The sequence below is a fragment of the Stegostoma tigrinum genome, chromosome 3 (genome assembly GCF_030684315.1).
Source record: "Stegostoma tigrinum isolate sSteTig4 chromosome 3, sSteTig4.hap1, whole genome shotgun sequence".
NCBI classification, from domain to species: domain Eukaryota; kingdom Metazoa; phylum Chordata; class Chondrichthyes; order Orectolobiformes; family Stegostomatidae; genus Stegostoma; species Stegostoma tigrinum.
Genome location: NC_081356.1, coordinates 23,065,675 through 23,088,989, shown reverse-complemented (window position 1 = coordinate 23,088,989; position 23,315 = coordinate 23,065,675). Strand labels below are relative to the sequence as shown.

Genomic DNA, 23,315 nt, shown 5'->3' with positions numbered 1-23,315 from the left:
TGACAGGCAGTCCTGTGACCTCCTAATTTAAGGTAAGTGCTTTCACATCAATGTTCCAGGGCCACCTATTATGTGTCCTTCTACAATCAAGACTGGCATTTCTGTCAGTGATGAGGTGTCTTTTTGTTGCCTTTTTGTTTCCTCTCCTTGCCTTCCTTTGCTACGTTTGCAACCAGAAGACCCTACATCCACTCAGATTTTACAGGTTCCCAGCATGTTTGTACTGTAGCTAATACCCTATACAGAGAGAAGCATTGCCAAGCATCCTTTTCATGACCATTAAAGCTACATGAACAGTTTTGAAAAGCAGGATTCCACGGTGCTGTCTCCCACTCTCCCAGTGGGAAGGTTGTAAGAGAAGCAGCATGTAGCTAGGAAGCGTGGGTGCGACAAGCTATAATGTTAATCTTTTCTTTCAAATAACTTGTGAATTAACTTTGATTATTCAGTCCAGTGGCCATATTCTGAAAATGACTGTCCTCCTGATTCTAATACGAAGATGGGAATATGTGCAATCTGTTTCTGAGGTAGCGCTATGGTAGATGTGAATGTGTAGGGGGCTGGAAATCCTATAGTACACATACTGTCCCTGTGAAGAAACCTCAATGGTTCCTTTCTTTAGGTTCCTTCAGTGACTCGGTTGAGATCTCCAGTAACTGATTTCTTAAAAAAGTACATTTAAAAATTAATCGCTAACTAATTATAGGACTATTTATTTCCACTATGAGGCTGTGGGCCAACAAGTGGCCATACTGTCTGGCTTAATGTATACCTAAAGGACTAGGCCCCACAATATCCGCCCAAAATCAAAAGTGACATTAATTCTCTTCTCGGCAATTAGGAGGGAATTTCTTCATTCTTCTCTTAATCAATTATATTGCCTTCTTAAAACTTGTTTAGCACCATCGAGAATGATTCAGTTATGATGAAAATCAAAGTTAAATTTTCCTCTGTTGGCCAGAGTTACAGTTTGTAACTTCAGTTTGATCCAATATATTATTCAAGCTATGAATGGGATCTCTGACCAAATTACCATTCCAATCATAAATATGCACAGGTACCAACATTAAAAGCACTGCATTTGGAAGAAAATGTCTCTCATCTGAGAATGAAAATATAGAACACCGTCACTGAATACAAACACAGGAACAGCAAGAGGCATTATAATCAGCCCAGTGATCCTTTCAGATTGTTCTTCACTGCTTGCTTGTCCTGGTAAGTTGGTATCTGCAGGGTACATATTAGTGAAATGTGCTATCCAAGAATTTTGAGCCATATTGAGAAAAAGCAACAAAGTATTAAACAATGACTTATTTTTATATACCATCCTTAACATCTTAAAATTTCCTGAGATGTTTCACAGAAGCATTATGAAACATGGTGTGACACTGAGCCCCATATGGAGATAGTAATCAAATGACTAAAAACTTTTGTCAAAAAGTTAGGGTTTAAGGAGTGTCTTAAGAAGGGATGTAAAATAGAGGGATGTAGGGAATAGAACTCCAGATCTTGGGGCCTTGGCATTTTAAAGCATGTCCACAAATACTGGAATGCTTAAAACTGGGAAGGTACAAGAGACGAGAACTAGCTGACCACTTTTATCTTGGAAGGCAGTAGGGATAGAAGAGATGACAAAGGTGGGGAGAGACAAGACTGTGGAGAAGTTTGTGTAGAGGGCTGTGCATTTTCAAATGAAGATGTTGCTCAACTGGAAGCCAATGTGGGAAACTAAGCAATGGCAAGAGAAAACAGTAAAGTAGTAAAACCAATGGATAAGAAAAGAAATTCATCTTGCCCAAAATAATCCCATTCTAACAAACGTACTTTGAGTAAAATTTTGTCCTTAATGGTATGGGGAGGTTTCTTCAGTGAAAGACTGAGACACATACGCAGGGAAAACCAGCCGAAGTTTCCACTCATGCTGAGTATGAAAATGTGTGCACATTGCAATAAGTCATAAACAACTGCGACTGCCTTCCACTGTCTACTGGTTGATAGCTACATTGATTGGGTTCACACATGTGAAGTAACGACTTGGATGAGATATCAAAGGCTCCTGTGGGACCCAGCATCAGAAAAAAAGGAACCTTTATCGAGGGAGAAAAATTACTATGAAGGGAAGAGTCATATGAACTGCAAACATAATTTTTATTATACAAATGCAAGTATGAGCACAATTAGTAAGGAAATTAAGAAGAAACTATATATGAACCTTTTTTTAAAAGGTTACAAATCCAGCATATGGAAAATGTGATTCTGTTGTTTCCCTCATAATTCTGCCATTCGCTGAGAGAATGTGCGTTGGAGAAATGTACATGTTTTAAGAGTATGAGAAGTATGCTTGTGTGTCTCCATTAACAAAAATATGTGTGAACCAAAATGCAACTTAAACATTAACTTATTGCTACATTTAAATTATTGGTGTTGTTTATTAGGTTAATCTGTGAAAATAGTTTGAAGTATTTAGCACTTAATATTTTTATTTGGTTGCGTTTGAAGATGGGTTGCAACAAAATATGAACCAATTCTTCTGGTGCAAATGCCAATATGAAAAAATGATAGTAACAAATTTCACATTTATTTATAACACGTTTGATCCTCTGAAATGCACCGCGTTAGCACCACCTCTGAGGAAACTTCTGAGTACGACATTGCCTCAGCAACCTAAAACTTGTCTTCAAACAGTAATAAAATACACATCAACTTGATGACAGTTAGCAAAGACTGTGAAATGATCAACTTATATCATTAGAATATTTAGAGCAGTCAAATCTGCTGCTAACAACCGCTTTAATCTTAAAAGTGGGTAATGAGCTTCTTTGGTTACTACAAATGCGTTGCTGAAGGGCTGGAACGAAAATAAAACTGTGCTTAAACACAGCATGAGCTCAGACTGATTGATTTTAACTGTTTTCTTTTACTATTTTCCCTAGTGTTAGAACATGGCATAACAGAATTATACACAGTCTGCCCACTACCTGGGTGCCAGCAACACCCCTGGAGCATCTGGCATGTCTGATTGATGACTGAAGTCACTCAAGAGTCTTGTAACGTTCAAACGATGGGCAGTACAGATGAGAGACGAAGCTATGGGGCAAAGGTTACTATAGCTGCTGCGGCAGCTATTGTGCTTTGTACTCACTGACGGTCTGTTCGTCAAGCGGACTGCACACACGCTGCCTCCAGCTCAGGAATTTTACCCCCTCCCCTCACGCCCCTCTTTCCTTTATTTGCATGTCTGATAAGGTAAAACCTGATTGGGTAGCCGCTGTGTCTGAATTTCCAAGTTGAGAGAAGCGTGCAATCCGTTGTTCAGGAAGCGTGAGTGTTGCTGATGGGAGCAGATAGACAGAGCAGCAGTGTGTGAGCAGAGCTTTCTGTGACAGTGCGCAGAGGAACAGTGTGCAATTGACTCCAGTTAGCACGGACGCCAGAGCATCTCCAATCATGGATCCATGTCATTGGACAGCAACTGTTACATTTCTTCCGATCCTGCTCTGTGTTGCGCTGGTAAATAAAATCACAACGTTTTATTTGCATTTTAATTTATCATTCCTGAGTTCACTTTTCTTCAGGGGAAACATACCCCTCTTATTTGAAACCAGCTTTTTGAACGGAGAAGTATTATTTATTTAACATTGTTACTATTCCAGAAATGAGAACAAGTTTTCTATTATGCCTTTTAAAATACAATTGTTACTTAGCAACTGGCATCTGTTGATAGTTTTGAGAAGTGCAAATGTTTTTCCCCAGTGAATGTGTCATTTTTAGCATACACGGGCTGTGTGATTTTGGTGAGAGTGACGAAGACAGAATCGGACTGTTGAATACCTACACCTCACATAAAACGGCACATTCCATACATACAACAGCATAGCCCACGAATACTTTCTGAGATACTTGCCAAAGTGACAGCAGATTGACTTTTATTTTCATTTAATCAATTCTTGTGCTGGGTTTTGATGTTTTGGAAAAGACCGGACCCTGCCTTTTTAATATTTTAGAGGTGGTTTGATACGAAATATATTTGAATAATATGAAAATAACAGGAATGTAAAAAACTAAAAGTTAATTAGTGATAATAAAATGTGAGGCTGGATGAACACAGCAGGCCAAGCAGCATCTCAGGAGCACAAAAGCTGACGTTTCGGGCCTAGACCCCTCAGTTAATTAGTGATCTTTTTTTAAAAAAATGTTTAACGGTTGTGCTATCAGTGGCATCATTCCTAAGGTTGTTCCTAATTAACAACTTGCCGCTTTGAGTCTATTTGAATATGACAGTTGTTACTTTGGGATTCTTTCATTGCATCCTTTCTATCCTCTGAGGAGCCAACGTCTGGTAAATACATGACACTGCGGGAGGAAAGGGTTGTGCTCTTGTTAAGTGACTTGGAGCATTCTTCTATGTTAAAGGCACTAAAGAAATGCACGAAGTTGTTGCTACAACGTTGTTACTCAGTCTGGCTCCACCCTTTATATTTTTTGCACGGAAGCTAATAATGTTGTACGGAGTTGGTGCCGACAGCTTTCCCCTAGAGAGCTTCGTTAGCGTAATATTAGCCGACGTTTGAAGCTAGCTGCATGCATTGTTCATCTCTGGATGGCAGGAAGAGAAAATAGCAGCACACAAGTCATTAATTAATGTTTGCCTAGGCGGAACTGTCTTTCTCCTCCAATCTAATACTTCTGTTTGTTATTTTTTTCTGTGTGAGTGGCTAAGAGATTGGCAAGGTTGTGTCAATGAGCCGTATCGTTTAATCTTTACCTACACATGACCAACTTGTGAGAAAGTGAAGGGAGACTGGGATTTGACTAGACAAAATAAAAGGAACACATGGCAAGCCTTGGTAGAAATTAGTCACAATAGTGAGGCCAAATATATAAATGATATAGGTCTGCTTACCTGCAAAGGTGTCAAAATTGCTATCTGGCCGGTCAGCATTTAGAAATCTGGCTTTATTTAGAATAGTAAGGGCATCTTTTTTTTCCTCTTTTTTACAGTCCAATGAGGAAAAATAAATTGTGGTTTAAAAAGTATGTAGAAGAGAACTGCAATCAATATGTAACCAGTTTGCCAAGAATTTTATACTTGGATCAAGAATATGGTGAAAGTCTGGATTTCTATAAACTTAATATAAAAACAGACAGTGCCCCATGGCTGAATGTGGAGCTGAGCTGTACAGAGAAACACAGCTCATTCCTGTCCTTTGCTGAGTTAACTGGTGAAAGCCTGGGCACCGGCAGGGGCTTTACAGACAATCTGAGAAACTTTGCTTTAGAATCAGCCAGGGTTTCTGCACCTGCCTGAAAGGGATCTGCTTCTGGGTGTGTGGACAAGTATGTGTAAACCCAGCTAAGGGCTGTAGTTTTGCACTAGTCAAGGAACACAGTTTAAACCCAAGAAATTGAAAGTGCTGAGACTGAAGTTTATAACCCACAGCTGTATCAGCAGTAACAACGTCAGTGACAGACATGTCAAGATCAGTCAATGCATCCTCACTTATCATCTTCCCACTGCATCAAAAACCCACTGCTTAATGCATCACAAGCCTCATTACTTAATGTTACCTAATGCTCAGGACTTGTGCTTAACATTCCGGTACTCCACTTCATCCTTGTGTGCAACACCAACACATATATTCCAAAAGTGCCAGCTTTATGACCATCTTTCACTGCATATCTAGCTATTCGACGGTGGCAGGCAGACCAGTGAGCAGAATCCTCTGCTTTGAAAAATGGTGAGCTTGGCAGTGAGAAAGACGTTTAATTAGATGAGCTAGAAGCCTCCCCACACCCCACCATCTATCAGGTTCCTGCCTCAGTCAGAACGAAGTTCTTGCTGGGATGGCCCATGTTTGACATTGCCACCAGTTGAGGCCCTTCAATGGCTACCTAAATTGGGATTAACTAGGGTGCAGATGCTGTGTCAACCTGTGTCATCCATGGCAGCTGAAACTGTGCGGGCAGTTTCTCTGCTGGCCTGATTGAAGGACTGGACATCAAGAAGGAGGCATCCACTCAGGAACCAGACCCTACCTTTGTTGCTGAAAAACCTGCACTTGCTTCCAAACTGCCCCCCTTCTCTAATCCTCATAATCCGCCACAATATTACTGAGGCGTGACCAATATAGAGGTGTATAAAATCCTCAGGGGCATGGATAGTGTAGATAGGCAAGGTCTGTTCCCTGGGGTGGTGGAGTCTAAAACTAGAGGGCATAGCTTTAAGGTGAGAGGGGAAAGGTATAAAAGGACTCCAAGAGGCAGCTTTTTCACACAAACAGTGATGTGTGTATGGAATGACTTGCCAGAGGAAGTGGTGGAGATTGGTACAATTGCAACATTTAAAAGGCATCAAGATGGGTATAATGAATAGGAACAGCTTAAGAGCAATATGGGCCAAATGCTAGCAAATGGGTCTAGATTTATATAGAATGTCTGGTTGGCATGGACGAGTTGGACTGAAGGATCTGTTTCCATGCTGTATATCTCTATGACCTGCGGCTGGGTTGCTGTGATCCTGGGATTCCAAGGGGTGCTTTTCCAACAGCAGCCACTGACCTCTCAGTGGTGCTGCTGAGCACAATAGGTGCCTGCCTTTGTGGGTGCATTTTATGCCTCCCTGGGTCTTGTTTTCAGGGGAGTGCCCACCATTGGGTTTGCCACATTACCGGACTGGCCTGTGATGCAAGGGGCTTCCCATAGAGGGGTAACATGTGTGACTCTCGCCGGATCTCCAACAATAAGATTACACCCAATGTTACCAACCTGCTGACAATTTCTACCTCTTGAGGTTACACTTAACAGGAGGAAGTAGAGTGAAGCTAGCAGTGGACAAGGACACCTGCACCTCTTGAGCCATGAGAAAAGATTGTTTACCATTGTTTGATGCAACGAAGCGTATGGCATCCAAAGTCATTGAGAACATGGAAGATAATGATATGTTCTTACACCACTTCTGCACTCCTACATTGCCCTCATTGTGATCTCTGGCATGATATTATAATCATGGACTTCTTGCTTTCCTCTCATCTCCTGCTTTTTCCACATTATTGATTTTTCTTTTGCTTTGTGAAAGCCAAGAGTGCCCACCTGCCCAGCCACAACAGCAGGAAGAGAGACAGTAAAAGCATAGTGCTGATCAAGCCCAATCACTTATTTGACACTCACAGTCACCAGGTCAGATACTAACAGAACATTTACCTTGTCCACCTGTGTAGTGTTGGGATTGGCACATGGTGAGTCACTTGTGGATTGAACAGTCTTGGCCGCTCTTTCTTTAGAAAAGAAGACGACAATGTGGTGACACAATTGAGAACTTTAAAGTTTTGAAGTGAGTTTATAGCATGCATAGTGCAGAGGGAGGGGCTTAGATTAGTTCACAGGTCAATGCAACATCGAGGGCCGAAGGGCCTGTTCTGCGCTGTTTTGTTCTATGTTCTATATATGGGGAATGTGTTTTCACTTGTGGCAAGTCCAAAACTAATCATCATAAATCGAATAGAAAAAATGGGAATAAACTTCACCCAAAGAATGGTGAGAAAATGTACCCAGAACCTCGAGGGAATGGCTAAGGTGAATTCTGCCAATGTATTTCAGGAGAAGCAAAATAAACATTAGAAAGAGAGAGAGAGAGATGGGTAGAGCGAATGAGTAATAAGGCTGATAGAGGATAAACACAGGCATGCATCATTTGAGCCGAATGGATTTTTTTTAACAAGTACTTGAACTATTTAATGTAATTCACTTAAGTTTTCCCTTAATGCACTGATTATTCAAAAAAGCCATGCAACATAGAAACTACTTAATTAGAGTTTGAATTATGTGCAATGTTGGGATTAGTGAATCTTTACAATTGAACTGAATAATAATGTGCCTTGAAATACCTAAGAGTGACACATACAATGCATTACCTCTGGAGTGTAGTAACTGTTGTTATGTGGGCAACATAGTAACCATCCCATACAGAGCATGAAGAATGGCTGGTGAAGCAGTATTTGGTGACCTTGTTTGAAGTGAAATGGTGACTGAGTCATCGAGAGAATTCTGTGCTACTCTTCAAGTCTTATATCATTCCTCTGCACTATCAGTTAGGACCTTGTGTTAATTACAGTGGTGAATGCAGCATCTTTTTGAACGGAGCGTCAGCCAAATTTAATGTTCAGCTTACATTTAACCAGTGATATAATCACTGAATGATATTCTTTAAAATTGATAACCAATTACTCTAGTGAAGGATTGGTGGATGATTAGCTCCCAATAGCAACATTTAAGAATCTTCAAGTTGAACCCTCAATGACTTCTTTCACTTCAGGCATGGTACCCCAATAGTAACAGAGGATCAGTGTATTTATCGCTTGATTCGAGCACAAATAAAGCATTTTCCAGAAGAAGAAAATTCAGAAAATTAATTCTTGCATTCTTCGGTGCACGAAGAATTTACAAATTCACTTCAGCAACATTAATGTCTGTCTCAATGATTAGCATGTTTACATGCAAAATACAATGTTACAATTTTATTGCATTAAACATTGTGCAAATCACTTCATATGTACTTCTACATTGATGTCTTATTTTGCCTGGATGATGGGCAATTGCTGTTGCTCTCTAGGGCTGGGTGTGCGTGGGTGAAAACTGTGTTTGACAGCACCTGCAGGAAAAGAAATCGCAGGATCCCATTTTTGTCATGTAACTTCTTCACTGTTCTCAGCATGTACACCGTCTATTACTATGTGCAAGGGTACTGATAATGGTCTGGACAGCTTGTTCCACCATGCTCTCAGAATTTTTTTTGTGTGTAAGTAATGAGGGACTTGATACTTACAATTTTGCAACAAAATTGTTGCAATTTTGTCAGTTTGCTTCTAACAGTTGAGTTCTCATAGATGTTATGCCGCACATCTAATATAAATACTTTAAGGGTAAGACGTTAATTTTTCTATCACATAAGCTTTAAAAGGATTGATGCCATTTTTGGAGTGCTGTTGACTGTTCACGCTGATTTAGGATGGAAAATCTTTTCCCTTGTATTTTAGTACTGAAATTCAGACATTAACTGACAAATGGTGAGAAATCAAACTGAACTTGCCATGCTTCATTTTAAGGGTCCATGCTCTAGTGTAACTGCCCTAAGAGATTTGAAACTGATGAAAATCAGGCTGTGATTTGTTAAAAAGTAGATCATATGCAGTGCAGAAAATTGTCATAACTTGATGTTTTTCCTAAATTTATGCGTAACTAATGTATAATAGGGTTACCATAATAGGGTTGTCAGCTGTAACAAGGCAGAAAATTTAGGGAACAAGATTAAGACATCATGTCAAACCTTTTAAGTTTCCAACCAATGTTATTCCCTTTTTTCTTTTCCATCACTTATTTGATACCAATTGTGTGCTTTTATTGACTTTTGAAGTGAAATTTCTTGTTCATAATTCACCTGAAGCAAGATGGAAAAGTTAGCTTTATTTGACAAAAGTAATGTATTTCAAATAGATATGTAAAGTAGGTTTTGAGCAACTTTTATTAAATTTGTTATTCCACTTAAAACGGTACAGAAAAATAGCTTTGTTGCTAAGTTTATTTCTAGCTAATAAAAACAGCAATTAAAATAGCAAATGTTTCAAAATTAATGTGTGGTGTTGTGTTAGGTCACTATGCCCAGGGACCTGATTGTACCCTGATATGGGGTTTCCCTGTGTTGTCCCTTGCTGTGTCATTATGTAGTCAGTTATAGACTTGCCTCGTTTCAACTTAGAATGACTGTTGAGTTGTATGGGGAGAAAAATGGTCTCACCTACTCTATAGCTCAGTAAATTACTTTGCAGCTTTACTTAGTCAACTTGTTGGCTTTTAAGGTGCTAAGTGTAGTTAATTAATTCCATTACCTTTGTAGCAAAATGTAGTTGTTTCCTTTGATTTAGTAGAAAATTGAAATTTTGTGGTTGATTTTATTTTATAGTTCTAGGCTTAGACTTAATTTCTTTCAACTCCTTCATAAATTTGCCTAGGGTCTTAAAATTGTACATTTTCATTGCAATGTGACTAATAGCATCGAAATAGTATATTTCTTGCAAGATTTGCAGTGCATATGAAAGTAATTACTTTAAACCTTTCAAGTATGCCTTAACACCAAGATACCTGTCTTGCTGTGTTTAGGAAATCCATTCAAATTAAAAGGCAGCATATTATGAACATGCTGCCTGAAATTTTCCAACATTTGCTGGCAGCAGGCAGGACCCAATACCTCAAAATGTCTGGCATACTCGAAGGATTTACCCTTAGCCTTGCTATGAGATACCACTGTGAAAGACTGGGATACATTTTCTTGGGAATAGCCTCACCTTGGAGGTCTTCCAATGATTATAAAAATGCAATAATTTGAGTGACTAGAATGATCCATCATACATTGTCCCGATGAAAGTTACAAGGAGATGTGATCATCTAGTTCGAACTTGTATGTAGAAGAAATGCCCCATTAATCTTTGTGTTCTGTGACAATCCAATGATTTATTTATAGCCCCGTTACCAACAACTTCCAATTTACGATTTCTTCCCTGCCGTCCACCCCGGGTCATGAAATTATAGCTTCTGCAATTTGGTGACCTAGTTTCTGCCCCTTTCATTTGGAATGAGGAATGAAGTGCATGACATAATTCAGGTTAATACTACACTCAGCATTGAGTAATGAGCTAGGAATGTGACAAACTCTAATTCATACAGATTCTTCTAACATGCAAGAGTTGAGAATATTCTAGCTAATCTTGTAAATTATTTTCATAGATGAATTTGCAGGTAGATTTTTTTATTTATTAGCTTTGAGCTTTCTATTTTCGTTAAAAATTGGGGAAATGGATTGTAGCTATTGTAACTTGAAAGTCATTCCCAGCTTAATCTGAAATGAAGTGATTGAGTAGATTGCATTCAGTAATGTGAAATGTTCTGCACTTCTGAAGTAATCTGTCTGCTTTATCAATTATGGTATACGATCCTCTAACCTATTGATGCTGTGACTACATTTCCTTCCAAATTGTGATGTCCTTCATGTTTAAAAAGGCAGTGTTGTTTTATGCATGCCTGGGACTAATGATAGAATTTGGTGTTGGCTGGCAATGCAGATTGAGCAGTATGACACAGGCTGCCCGTTATAGACCTTGTTCATATAACATTAACTGAGCATGGTTTTCAGATTGACTCCCGTCAGTGTCTGACTGAACCCATTGGGATATAAGCCATGGGTTTAATGTATTCTGCTCCCTTAGTTAACAAACAGATAGTGGTTTGAATGCAGCTACACAGAAACACATGGAAGTGACGGAGAAAGGGGGTTTGATAGGAGGATCTTGCCTTGTGGTCAGACAGTGGGAGGAGACCTACATGTATTTCTGTGGTCAGCAAAGGGAATAGGGGAGGTGTTCCAGGATGAATTACATGTTTCGTATTTTGGGAAAAGGGATATTGGCAAGAAGCGAGGGAGTAGTCAGGACATAGGAGGATTGTGGGAGTAGGCTCTAGGAGGGAGTCTTGAGTTTACTGTTTGAGGAAGGAAGATCTTGAGTGAGATGGGAGGTTGTGTTCTCCCAGTTCAATAAAGTAAAGTGGAAAATCTTGGGTCAATCTAGTGGTCTGAAGTGGCAAAGAAGAGGTCCCTGGAGATCACACAGAGAACCATTGCCACACCCATAAATTAAAATAAGAAACTCAGCTGGGGGCTGTGATAGCTTTAGGATGCTCGCTTATTCCTTGTTCCTTACTCACTCTGACTGGGGGTTGGATCAACATTCCCTCTAAGTTACATGATTGCCCATGAGCATTATCTTGGAGGCCCAAGCAGCTGGGAAGAAAATTAGAGTGAAAGCTGGGACTTACATCCTCCCACCTCAAATAATTAGGATTAGGGCCCTTGCTCCCTCAAATATCCAGCTGAGCATTTCCAGGTTGACCCTGTGTCTGCCTTGATTGAGTAATATCTGACATTTTACAATTGCCTTCATGGATGTGTTAAGGCTAATGTGGTGTTGGACAGACTGTGATGATAGTCCCCAAAATAATGCATGGGAATTTCCTGAAATGGCAAATGTGGTAACAATTTGTGGCTGTTCATAAAAAGGTCCAAATTCTTAGTGGTAGACACTTAGAAACATTGTTGAACATCAGCTGGATGGCAGTCCTGGACCTCAAAGTATTCAGAGAACTAACATCACTGATTCCAAAGTAGTGATCTATAAATTGATCAACTAAATGGCACAGCTACATTCTCTGATTAAAATAGAAGCTCTGCCAAGCTAGAAGCTTTCTCTGTCTCTTTCGAAGAAAAGAATAAACTAACAGCCTGCTCCTTATGGAAAAAGCATAAAGCTTTCCTGAAAGAAGTACAGCTTTTCAAACAATAAATAGTAGTTTTCCAACAGCTGCATGCAGAGGATTGTTGGCCTCATTATTTTGGCTCCAACTCACACCAATGCAGAGAGAAGCCTCATTATGTCAACACTTCTTATTTGGTACAAATGACCTGGTATTGCCTTAAAGGAATTGACCACAGTGACCAAAAATCAGGATTGAGCAGCAAAAGCAGAAAGTAAAATGAAACAGAAACAAAACAGGGAAAAGCAAAACTTGCTTTTAACAAAAGCTGCACACTACTTTAAAAATAGGAAAACAACAAGAAATGGGGGGAGAGCACTTATTTATGAATTGCGTATTCATTGATACCATTGCTGAATTACTGCTGTTCAAGCAAAATATGTCGTTTTATTTTTCCAATGAAGAAATGAATGATTTGAAGAAGGTCTTTCTTACTCACTGGTGCAAGAAATGGCTTTACATATTTAATCTATGTATTCCTCCTGTGGAAGATCAGAGGGATACAGAAAAGATCTGGATCTACTCGAAGACCAACTCACAGTAAGAATTTTTTTAACTTCAAGGATTAACAGATCCCAACTCATCATTGAAATAGCAACCCCAAGAGTCTTTTGAGGATTTTTCTAAAGATGCAGCAAAAGAGTTGAGTTTGATTTTTCAGAAAAAGAGGCACTCTGAGGCACTCCTCAATAATTACCTCTGCATTGATTAAAACCTTCAGGAAGGACCTTCTTGGCAAGAAAAAGGGGCCATTGTTTAATGCATTGCTTGAAGATGCATGCAAGCATGAATTTTGGCTATCAATAATTCAAGACCTATTCCAACAAGGATTACATGCTTTAGGGGCAGCCAGTGCTATTTTCATAGTCAGAAAAGCATGCCAAACTAACAAGATCAGAACCAGATGTGGTTTGCTACAACTACCCAAAAGCTGTTCATTTTTTCTTCACATTTGCAAAGCATGTGGCACCAAAAGATATTGGGTATGTGTTTGCAAGAAATCTGGCTTGACAAGCCAGGGCAGACCCCAAGACAAATATGAGGGACCAAGAAGTCAGTGTGGCATCACAATTCTGGCAGCAAGCAAAGCATTAAGATCAAGCATAACTGCCAACATGTCAGTGAAGTGTGCAGTTTACTAAGTGAACACCAAAGATTTGAAGATGACTAAGTTTTCCATATCATTAACTTTACACCATGTTGTTGTTATAAGATGTCAGAAGCTTTTTATGACCATTTATGTCATATGTCCTGAAAAGTCTGGTGGCTCATGCTGAAAACCAAAAGTAGCACAACAAATGGTGCCAATCTATTATCACTGCACATCCTGAAAGTCATGGAGCGCAGGATACTGGTAGTCCATGGTACAACCTACAACAGATTGTCTCCAGGGTTTCATAGATCACTAATTTTGTACACTTACAGAATCAAACTGCTGTGCCAATATGCGAGCTGATGTTGGCTCTCTGAAATCTTCCACCTGCTATATACTAATGGTCCAGTAGTGGCAGGACTACCAGTATGCTCAGATCTCCACAACATCACAATTGTTCAGCTTCACACTGCACCCACTGTGGGAGAACAGACTAGATGAGCACAATAGAATCCATCAACAATCTCAAATAAGTGTACCCACAGTGCTCTGGCATGATTAGCAATTTTGTGGATGGTGCAATGTTGCAGTTCAAGGGTGATGCAACCTCATTTACTGATCCTTTGAGTAAGAGTTTCACACATTGAGTTCCACTTGAAGATTCTACTCAATGATATGGGGTGGAATGGAATCATTTGGAAAGTTGACCACCATACAAATTTACATTGTTCCACCACATGCGTCTCAAAGACAGCAATATGCCAAGGTCTAAGACATCTCAGCTTATACAGTATCTACAGTAGGATATAATTCTTCTAGCATCAATATTTAAAGTTTCCAGATCCATGTTCTTTTCTGAGTTAGATGTAAAAATTGGGTACAGTCCATCCATTTTCATAGAAAAATCATAGGAGCTGTCAGTATTACTGTGAGCTTTGTGTGGTACTGTTTCTGATGGTTGCCATGTGGCTGTAAATAATCCACTGCCTATTCCAACAACAAGTGGACTGGATTATTGAAGATGTAACTGAGTGTATTTGCGCAGCTACTGGTATTGTGGTTTTGGTTAAGAGAAAGGCGGAGAATGACCACATCCTTTTGCTGACTGATGGTAGTAACATGGATTGGTATAGCACAATGTGTTAGGTCAGTGTTACCATGATTAGCAATTTTGTGTCCAGATATTCAGCACAGGGAACCTGCCCCAATCTAAATAAGTTAAAGATGTTAAGCAAATGCCAACTCAGCATGACACAGGAGACCTGCAACATTGCATCAGATTTTTTCAACTTTCTACCATATTGTCCAACACGTGGCATTCATGTCAACACATCATGTTATCACATCAGTAGAGGAAATCTCTACATCCACACCATGTTCTAGCAGCTTCTCAGATGAAATTAATGACAGATTTATTCATAGTGCATTGAGAAAATTCCAGCCTTACAACATTGCTAATACCATGAATGCAGCAGCTAACACTGATACAATAATTGCTATTTTCAGATTATTCAGTGTCTCACCAAAGGTAGTTTCTGACAAAGGCTGCAGTTCATTGGCTAAAGCATTTCAAAGCATTGGGGAGTGACCTATATCATATTGACCCTCCACTATGCTCACACGGACGGTCTTGCAGCAAGTATGCTATGCATTATCAAGTCACTGATCATAAAATGTGAAGTGTTGCATTTTTGAGCAACACCAATGGAGAAGGAATAACAATTCCTGGCACAATGTCATCTATTCAGAAGGCAAGTTTGAAAACTTTGCCCAGCAACCATTTGCTGAACTGAACCATTCTAAGACACAGGGCATTTAGCTTCAAAAACAGGGGAGAATGAAGGGATATACAAACAGTGAGCAAGGAGAGAAATACTAGAACTACATGCTGAGCAGAGATACTCTGAAATCCAAGCACAAATATTTGGATACCACATTTTTTTTGCATATTCAGTCAGCCCAGATCACACAAAGTCATTACTGCACATAGTACTGCTTTGGGAAGGAACAGAAATCAGCCCAAGTCAATGTATGGCGATAACAATGTGTATAGCTGGATGAACACAGCAGGCCAAGCAGCATCTCAGGAGCACAAAAGCTGACATCAATGTATGGTGATATCATTACACATGAGAAGAGTGAGGACAAAAACTCTAACAATGACTATGCAGCATTTTTCAGTGATGAGAACAAACAGAAAGACAACCAATTTGTCAATCGACAGCAACCAAACACAGCATGTGCATCTCTAGGTGGGTGTAGAAGTGGACTTGTTTTCAAAACTCCAAAGCATTGTATTGAATCTTGGATTATTAATCCTGTTAGCTCTCTGTGGTTACTGTATGTATGATCATTAAACTGACAACATGTGCCATTTAAATCTGTTTGGTTATTTTTTAACCTTTAGAAAAAGAACAATGGGTGATGCCTAAGTTTAAATACAATGGAACTGGAAGAGAGATACTTATGATGTTATGACTGTATCAAAGCGTGTGTACAGATGTTTCTGAACAGGATAAAAAAAGAAAGAACTGTGGATACTGTAAATCAGGAAACAAAACAGAAATTGCTGGAAAAGCTCAGCAGGTGTGGCAGCATCTGTGAAAGATAAAACAGAGGTAACATTTCGGGCCCAGCAACCCTTCCTCAGACCTGTGGCAGATCAGTCATCACCATTGTTTTTCAGCTTGAAGGTGCAATCATCATTGCCCTGACAATGCAATTTATGTCAATAACTTAACCTACATCCCAATCTTGTTGGGTGGGGAGGCTAGCTCATTAGGTTGTATGACCTGTTGCTGATGATAAACGTTGCTTCTTCGTCATCTTTAAATGTAGGAAGCCACAGGCTCTGTTTCTTTTAGTATGGTAGAAGAAAAACACTTCATGACTTAACTAGAGTCTCTTCCAGTTGACAATGCATGGCTTATTGCAAGGTAGCGACGAGCTATAGGTTATCTGGAATGAAGGGTATTGTCACAGAGACTTTGAGGAGACTGCATGGATTTACGAAGGGGAAATCATGCTTGACTAATTTTCTGGAATTTTTTGAGGATGTATCTATGAAGGTGGACAAGAGAGAACCAGTGGATGTAGTGTACCTGGACTTTCAGAAAGCCTTTGATAAAGTCCCACATAGGAGATTGGTGAGCAAAATTAGGACACATGGTATTGGGGGCAAAATACTGACTTGGACTGAAAATTGGCTGGTTGACAGGAAGCTTTCGCGTCCCTTTCGGAATGGCAGGCAGTGACCAGTGGGGTACCACAAGGTTCGGTGCTGGGACCGCAGCTGTTTACAATATACATTAATGATATAGACGAAGGCATTAAAAGTAATATTAGCAAATTTACTGATGATACAAAGCTGGGTGGCAGTGTGAAATGTGAGGAGGATGTTATGAGATTACAGGGTGGCGTGGACAGATGCATGGCAGATGCAGTTTAATGTGGATAAATGTGTGGTTATCCACTTTGGTGGCAAGAACAGGAAGGCAGATTACTATCTAAATGGAGTCAAGTTAGGTAAAGGGGAAGTACAACAAGACCTAGGTGTTCTTGTACATCAGTCAATGAAAGCAAGCATGCAGGTACAGCTGGCAGTGAAGAAAGCTAATGGCATGCTGGCCTTCATAACAAGAGGAATTGAGTATAGGAGCAAAGCGGTCCTTCTGCAGCTGTACAGGGCCCTGGTGAGACTGCACCTGGAGTATTGTGTGCAGTTTTGGTCTCCATATTTGAGGAAGGACATTCTTGCTATTGAGGGAGTACAGTGTAGGTTCACAAGGTTAATTCCCGGAATGGCAGGACTATCATATGTTGAAAGATTGGAGCGACTGGGCTTGTGTACACTTGAGTTTAGAAAGATGAGAGGAGATCTGATTGAGACATATAAGATTATTAAGGGATTGGACACTGTGGAGGCAGGAAGCATGTTTCCGCTGATGGGTGAGTCCAGGACCAGAGGACACAGTTTAAAAATAAGGGGTAGGCCATTTAGAACGGAGTTGAGGAAAAATTTCTTCACCCAGAGCGTGGTGAATATATGGAATGCTCTGCCCCAGAAGGCAGTGGAGGCCAACTCTCTGGATACTTTCAAGAAAGAGATGGATAGAGCTCTTAAAGATGGTGGCATCAAGGGTTATGGGGATAAGGGGATCAGGGTACTGATTGTGGATGATCAGCCATGATCATACTGAATGGTGGTGCTGGCTCGAAGGGCCGAATGGCCTACTCCAGCACCTATTGTCCATTGACCGGATGTTACTCTTTCAGCTGCCTAAGCTATTCTGCCCATAGGTCCATATGACATCATCATAGTGGGTGGCACTTAGGACACTCCTCAGGATTAACCCTCTTAGACCTATATCCAACAAAACACTTCAAAGGTCTTTGAGAATTTGAATGTGGTTAGTAAAATCTGCTAATTAAATCATTAATCATAGTAAAACTCCAACTTGAAAAAGAAAAAAATCTCCCACCCCTACGTGGTCTGAGCCTGTCTATGATTCCAAATCCATATGAACAAGGATGACCCTTAACCAGCAAGCCACTCAATTACCTCGAAAGCACACTTACTGAGGGCAGGTTAAGAAGGTGGCCCATCATCATTTCCTGAACGCTATGCACGGCAATAAAATGACAGTTCTGCAACTTAAATCTATATTCCAAGGAAGCATATTTTATCAAAATTTTCATCAAGCTGGTTTTCTAAAATTTGTCAATATCACAGGAATTGTGATTAATGACACAGTGACAAAGATGTTGAAAAATTCTTTGCATGGTCTTCCTTGCACTGCCACTCGCTTCACCCAGATCATGCTTCCCTGCCAATAAATTATTGGAAACAAAGTGTCCCAATCATCCAAGTTTAGGACACCCATGGACGTCAGTCCTCCAACTGCCTTACGCCTTAGCCAGTCACTACTTGTGTTTCCACCTGGAATTTAAATAAAATCTGGGCATCTTGTGGTTTAAAGTATAATTGCTATTAGAAAGACGTAGTGTCTCTTTAAATCAAAAGACTTTTCTCTTTGACCAAATTAAAATAATTCAGGAGCAGCTGCATCAATGAGCTGTGTTAGCACAGTTGAAGCATGAGAATGATGTGAATGTAGTGGGAGAAAGTGAGGGTGAATCAGTGCCCTGAGGCGACGGATTGTGAGGGAGCATCTTCTGATAACCACTGAAGCAGTTAATGACCATGACTGAAGACTGTATTGAGGGTAATTACGATTCACTAAAGCTTTGGAAATGGCCAGTGGGGAAAAGAATCATGTGGTGCGTGAATGCTTTTTTAAGTACAGAGTATGAAGTGTTGGCGTGTAGCTGCATATTTTTAACATGCCAAGATGGGAGATCACATTTCAGCTCTCTCTATTCATTGCATACCTTTCAGAATCAGAACCAAATTATCATTATAAACATCAGGAGCACTAAACATCAATTTATTTTTCATCTGTTCTGAATAACAGTTTTTGGGCAATTAGAGTAGTGCATTTGAAATACTGTAATTTGTCCTTTTATATATTGTACTACTTAAATATGAAATAAAAGACCAGTGAATAGCTTCAACATTTGAGAAATATTCTTCTTCATTAATTCTGAAATAGTTTAAATACAAGTAGAATGACACGGTTTTGGAGAAAGCTGAGTCTCGATCTGAAGTAACACTTTCAGCATTGACCAGAGCCCAGCACTGACCCATCCTCTCTGCATCACCCAGAGCCCTACAGTGACCATACCACCCCCCCGCTTTCTCCTGGCTGTACCCAGAGCCCCATATAACTGTACTATGAAGGATATGCAGGTGAAATAATGTAGGTTTCATTTCTCAACAGGGTTGAGGAGCCTTTCTGCAATCCTGGAAATGCTGGCACATTACACAAAACAGGGTACCACTGCTGTTTGTGATTAAATTATGGATTGTTCTTGGACAATATTTTGAGTTTTTTTGGAGGGGAGAGTGATGAAATAGCCTCTTTCTCTGTGCTTTAAAGTATATTGGATTTCATGAACAATGATCCAGAAAACTCAAGTGTCTGTGCAGTCACAAAGGTATTCATTGAACAACATGTCTAAATTTTGGAAAGATTTCACTACAGATGGATCCACATAGTTTCCTTTGACAAAGTGTGAGTATTATTTTCACTGCTGATCATTCTGTCTCTGCTGAAAATAATTCCTGATTTGGACAGAAGTGAATTGAAGGGCTGAATGTGGGTTGCGCAGCATGACAAACCCCTGGAAAGTTACATTCACCTGTAATACCATTACCTGAAGATATTTTCAGCAACATAGGATGGCTAAGTTGAAACATAACAGTGCACGTTGAGCAGCGACCCCATTCCCTGCTGCTTTCCACATGGATATACATAGGTGAGTGTGCGTGACAGAGATGTGCAAAGTTTTCGTCTTGTGATCTTTAAAAGCAAGGCTATGGGGCTGTCTGCTTTCAAGACTCTGAATTACACAGATCCTTTTAATTCTCAGTACTTTGCCATTGCCCCATGAATAAAGAGCCATCCCAACCATACCGATCTTTGGGCCACTCACTTAACTCCTTGACTTCTCTTTATTCATTTGTGGGATGAGGGCCTCACTGGCTAGGCCAACATTTGTTGTCCATCCTTAGTTACCCTGAAGCAGTTAAGACTCAACCACATTGCAGTGGGCCTGGAGTCTTATGTAGGCCAGACCAAGTAAGAATGGCAGTTTCCTTCCCTGAAGGACATTGGTGACCCAAATCGGTTTTGCCGACAGTAGACAGTGGATTTGTGGTCATCATTAGGGTCTTAATTTCAGATATTTGCATTGAATTCAAATTCTGCCAAATGCTGTGATTGGATTTGAACCGAAGTTCCTGAAACATTGCCTGGATCTCTGGATTAAGAGTCCAGCAAGCATCCCACTAGGCCATCACCTTCTGTCGCCTTTATTTATCCTATGTCCATTTGCCTCTGGCTGAGGTAGTAAACCAAAAAATGATTACTTTCAAGGTTCTGCTTCTTAATATTGCTCCCAACTGTTCAAAGTCCTTCAACAAAACCTCCTTTCTAACCCTACTAAAGCTATTGATACCAACGTGGATGACCACTACTAGATCCCTCCCCTCCTTCTCAAAATCCATTTCTAATGCAAAGGAGATATCCTTAACCCTCATAATGAGCAGGAAACACATCTGTCGTGAGTCCTGCTCAGAGTACAGTATCTATTCTCCTGATTACACTCTTCCCATACTGAGGTTATGTTGTATTTCTCTCCCAACTTGAATGGCTCCCTGAACCAAGGTTAAGCTGTCAGCAGTGTAGAGCTAGAGGAACACAACAAGTCAGGCAGCATCAGAGGAGTAGGAGAGTCAATGTTTTGGGCCAAGACCCTTCATCAGGGCTGATGAAGGGTCTTGGACTGAAACTTCGACTCTCCTGCTCCTCTGCTGCCTGACCTGTTGTGTTCCTCCAGCTCTACACTGTATTGAGTCAGACCCCAGGATCTGCAGTTCTTGCTATCCCTTAAGCCATTGGGCAATTTGCTCATCCTCCCTGCAGTTGCCTCCCTTGTGCACATAGCTTGCAAGAATCACAGTGGCAGGGGCTGAAACTTCTCAGTTTTAAACCCTGGCTCCTCATAGCTGCTTCACCTGCAGTCACACCCTCCATCTCTGATCACAGGCCAATTTTGAATGGCCTAATTTGAAGAGCAAGACTGCTGTCTGGAGTAAAGTGTCCAGATAACTTTCCACTTCCCTGAGGTGGGACAATGTCTGTAGTACAGATTCCAGATCCTCAACTTGGATCTGAAGTTCCTGGAGCTGCAAGCATTTCCTCCAGAGGAACTTTCTCTACATTGCATTGGTGTCCAGCAGCTTCAACACGTTGTAGCAGCCACGCAGCATACAGTCTGCCATCGCTACTGCATTTGAATTAATTATAAATTAAGCACACAAGTTTTCCTGCTCTTTACAGTTCATTGTATTAGAGTCATAGAGCTGTACAACATGGAAACAGACCCTTCGATTCAACTCATCCATGCAGACCACATATCACAAATTAATCTAGTCCCATTTGCCAGCATTTGGCCCATATTCCTCTAAGTCCTTCCTATTCATGTACCCATTCAGAAGCCTTTTAAATGTTGTAATTGTAAGACCTTCCACTACTTCCTCTTGCAGCTATATTCCAGACATGCAGTACTCTCTGTGTGAAAAGGTTGTCCCTTAGATCCCTTTTAAATCTTTTCCCTCTCACTTTAACCCTATGCCCTCAGTTTTGGACTCTCCTACTGTGGGAAAAGACCTATCCATGCCCCTCATGATTTTACAAACATCAGTAAGGTCACCCCTCAACTCCCAACATTCCAGGGAAAATAACCCCAGTCTATTCAGCACCTCTCTATAGCGCAAACCCTCCAGCCCTGGCAACATCCTTGTAAATCCTTTCTGAACTCTTTCAAATTTCACAATATCCTTCCTGTACCAGAGGGACCAGAATTGAATGTAGTATTCCAAAAGTAGCCTAACCTATTGCTGCAACATGACCTTCCAACTCCTATATTCAATACACTGGCCAATAAAGGCAGGCATACCAAAATTGTCTTCACTATCCTATCTACCTGCAACTCTACTTTCAAGAAACTTTGAACCTGGACTCCTAGGTCTCTTTGTTCAGTGACACTCCCAGGACCTTACCATTAAGTGTATACGTCCTGTCCTGATTTGCCTTTCAAAATGCAGCACCTCACATTTAACTAGATTAAACTCCATTTGCCATTCCTTATTCCATCTGATCATGGTCCCGTTGTACTCTGAGGTTTCCTTCTTTGCTGTCCACTACACCATCAATTTTGGTGTCATCTGCAAACTTACTAACCATACATCCTATGTTCACATCCAAATCAAGGACAAAAAGCGGTGGACTGAGCATATTTTTTGTTGTAAAAATAATCACCAGTATCAATGTAATACTTAAACAGTTACTTTTAGGTAGAGAGAGAAGAAATTCACTGGAACTGTAAATGCAAAGTAAAGAGCTTGCTTTTGCTTTTAAGGCTATAAATATTCACCAATCTTCTTCTTTCCCTGTACTCCTGTTATGCTGTGGTTTGTGATGCCATTCTGCCATTGGTCTCACTGCAGGTCAACCTTTTGATCTACCTTTTTATCTTCTCCCACTCGCCTCTTGTCGTGTCCTGGAGAGATTAGTTCTTGCTGTAAACCCTGGTTAAAGCACCACATTCCCCCTTGCACCAAATTGCTACTTTGATGACTATTGGAAATCTGATTCAATCAGTAATTCAGTTGGCCTTCATCTCTTGGCTGGGCTCCTTCATTGCTGTAGTCTCATAGTAACCGAATTCACACCCCGTTTAAAATCTGCTCGTAGTACAAGGCCGTATAGGGAACTAAATCTGACAACCCAGGTTATATAAAACAGTGCAGGAGGGTGCACAGGTCAATGTTCATGGTAACTGTAGTTATTGTAGATGGCACATTAATATCTGGGAGTGTCCTAGGGATGCTAGATTAAAATAATGGGATCCACTAATATGTATTCTGCTGTCTGATTTTGCAGATTAGCATAATAGGTGGAATCTGAGGCTTCAGTAGCCTTGTTGTGAAGTTGCAGAACAATTCCAATTTGAACAATACTACAAACAAGGCGATTACCCCCATCATTTCTCTACCTGCTGAGATAAAGAGTGGATGGAGGACAAGGCAGAATGAATGGTAGAGAGTGGAATGTGAACAAATAGAGGTTATTTTGAAATGAGGAAATAATCCAGAAATGACTCACATTTCAAGTTGTCATTTGATGTTTTTCTTTCAGAAGTAACATTTCATTCTGAAACATTGGGTAAACTTTTCCTT

At 40.3% G+C, this 23,315-nt stretch overlaps 1 protein-coding gene across 1 annotated transcript in view; it reads left to right on the top strand.

The window, feature by feature from the left end:
• Positions 1-23,315, top strand: part of LOC125451321 (ADAMTS-like protein 1) — a 515,681-nt gene that overhangs the window by 243,617 nt on the left and 248,749 nt on the right. The gene's annotated exons all lie outside the window — the stretch shown is intronic.